Raw genomic sequence first — 3,417 nt, 5'->3', positions numbered from 1 at the left:
TCTTTTATGTTATGTTATGTTATTTTAAGTTGTACTATGTTTAGTTATGTTATGTTAAGTTAAGCAATGTTAAGTTAATTTATGTTATTCTATGTTATGTTAAGCTATGTCATGTTATGTGTTGCAAAGTTTTGTAATGTTTTGTCATGATATATTAAGTTATGTTATATTGCAGTGTTACAAAGTGGAATAGATTTATTAAGAAGTGTCAAAACGTTTAGAAAATATTAAAATGGACATAAACTTTCTCCATTTCTTCTAAGTTCCTTACAATTTGAACAAGTATTCTTGGAAACTATGTTTCTCAATCAGTATTTTCTAGGTCTTTTGTTCGGGTATTTAGGAAAAAGCTTCTAGTGTTGGTTACTTTTGAAACTGTTAGAAATTTGTTAAAATAAAAATGTTCTCAAGTCTTTCTGTTTGCCAAAATTCTTGCCTTATATTTACAATTTTATTATTAATAACCAAAGTCTAAAGTACCAAAAAGAGGTATACTTTATGTAAATATTCGGAAAAATTTGTGAAATACAATTATGTAACTATAAACATTTTCAAACTTTTGTCCTATCTCGTATAGAGATATATCTGTCAAGTTTGCTAGCTTTTATTTAAAATCTGTCCTGGACTCGATTTATTATAAAATAAATAACTTAAAGTTGGGTCTTTATAATGTTAGCACATTACTGAATTACTTCTGAGATTAATATCGCCATGTATTAGTACTTCCTTAAAACCTTTTGCAAAATATTCCCCTTCTTCTACTACTCTTCCTTGCGTTTCATGCTTTAAAGATGAAGGAGAATCTTTAATTTTCGCTTAGCTGTTTAAAATAGTTTTACCAAGAATTTGTTTAAAAATGCTATTTATATGGAAACCACTTAGTAATTTTTTGTTTATGTAGCATACCTTCAGGCGCTTAAGCCTTTTCACGCAACAAACTCCCGCCAAAATAGTTTTTATGTGCTGCCAAAAACATATTTCTAGAAAGGGTTTTATATTTATTTTTCATTTAACATTCACTACAAACACGCAACAAAACAAACGCACACACTCACAGTTGTATATGCATGTACCTAAGTTTACACCTTTCCCAAAAGTATGCTGCAAAGTTTTGAAATTCCTTGCAGCTGTTGCGCATATTCGAGAAATGCTTAAGGGCAAAAGCTGCTACCACACTAAAGGTATCCAATGAAAGCTAAGTATTCATACATAGATATATACAATATATATCTATATGTATGCATTTACAGCATGTGTGAGTGCTGTTTTGCCGCTGGTGACGCTCATTGCTTGCGCATCTTTTGAAATTAATATCATTTACGATTGTCCAGATTGTTACACGTACACTTTTGTCACATTTTTCTTAATGCTTTACATATATATATTTATATACATACAGTATATGTGTGGAAATATATGTAAACGCTGGTCATTGAAACGGAAAATGTGTGAAGCAAGTCTATATGTTTCGGAACTGAGTGAATCCGTCTATGCGGCAGTAAATCAGTCATCTTCAGTTATTCATCAAGAAAATTATATATATATGCACACACATATATATACATATATATATATATATACTAAATTCCCATTTGTATAATAGCGCCCACAATATTTGACGCTAAAAAAAAAGCGAAAAATAAATTGCTTTCTAAAACGAAAACTTCGCAAAAGATTTTTCCACACAAATCACATTCCATTTCGTTCCTTCAACTGCCTCGTTCTCGTTTGGTATGCTTTGAGTGCGTGTTGGTATTTAATCAGCGTTGATTTTGCTTAAATTCCCACACATTTTCCCTAGCACACACACACATACATCCAATCGCACAACACGTGCATTTTCATTACGCTCGCTAACACACACGCACACATGTACCTACAAACACAATTGTTCAATAAAATTGGCACATAAAGTACAGCGTCATGAGTGAAAGGAATTTAATTGGATGGTATATGGTACTTAGCCATAAGGATCTGCCAGCAGCAGCGCCTGTCCCCAAAAGCTGTGTTTGCGTGCTGTCGTCTGACCAAATGCCTGTGGTGATTGGAAAAATGTCGAAAGAAAATTTATGGAATTCATAGTGATTGAAAATGTTTTCCAAATAACCTAACGGTCTCTAATGTCAGGCTTTAATTATAATTGTTGGATGTGCCAATGTGTCTTAAAGTGTAGTGATTGTGCGCAAAAAAGTTTGCAATTATGTTTTTAATTAAAAAAATTGGGAATTGATATTTAATACCAAATACGGGATTAAAAAAAATTTAATTCAAAATAAATTCAATTATTTTTTTAATGCATTATTTGCAACGCTGGTGGGGGGTGATTGAAATTACTTGCAAATTTTCTATAAAGTTGTCTTATTTATTTTATGGGGAAATATAATATATTTTTATACCGATGATATTCATTTTGGATTAGAAATTTTCAAGGCATAAACATTTCAGTTAGTCATCAAGTGATTATAGAGCGTAATTTTTGATAAAAAAGTTGCATGTAGAAACGAACTATGACCCTTTTCAAATTCTGTCTTTGTGAGATTAATCTCTCGTGAAATATACTCTAAAACTCTAAAGCGTTGCCTACGAAAGATAATCGTTTGCTACAGCTATGGAGTAGGAAATTCAGTTTTTCAAAATCTCATTATTGACTTAATGTCGAAAAATTCTTGCTACTATATTATGAAATGTCAATGGGACAGTTACCAATCAATTTGATCTGTCTCGAGCTAGAATATATTACCAAAAGAATGTGATTGAAGCTCAAACATAAAAACAAAGGTTGGAATCGAACCTTTAAGGATACCGATCGTTGAAATTTTTAGATACCTGAAATGAAAACAAATAATATCGCTAGTCGTACTTGGTACTTGGGTTGCTACCATTCAGCTTATCAGTTTATGTTTATCTTTTTTACTGCAATTCCACTATATTTCTATACCTCAAACAATTTTTTGTGTCAAAGTATTAGTCTTTTAAAAGTGATCTTCAGAAAACCAGAAATTTTTTTGAAAACTGCTACAGTAACTCCGAAGAGACTTTTCTTTATCATTATGGTTACTGCAAGCGACCAAGAGATCAGAACATTCAAGTTTATCAGTAGTGAACTGATATGGAGAAACCACTTTATACCTAGGCTGAGTCTCAGTAAATTTTTCTGAGTACCAAATATTTTCTTTATATTAACTAGAGCGTATGAAATTTAGTTTAATAAGGATTCTATACTCAAGAATATGTCATAAAATTTTAAAGAGAATAATTTGCTATCGCTCTAAACTCTCCAAAAAATAATATATATTCTTACATGAATAATTTTGATTTATATTTTCGAAACATTTCGTAAACTAATTTCGGGAGAAGCGTCTCTAGCTCGACCACTAATATTTTGCTGAAAATAGTTCGAAATTGCTTGCGCTGCGA

Source organism: Bactrocera oleae, chromosome 5 (assembly GCF_042242935.1).
Source record: "Bactrocera oleae isolate idBacOlea1 chromosome 5, idBacOlea1, whole genome shotgun sequence".
NCBI lineage: Eukaryota > Metazoa > Arthropoda > Insecta > Diptera > Tephritidae > Bactrocera > Bactrocera oleae.
The sequence above is the reverse complement of the archived record's forward strand: the minus strand, read 5'-3'. Positions refer to the sequence as shown.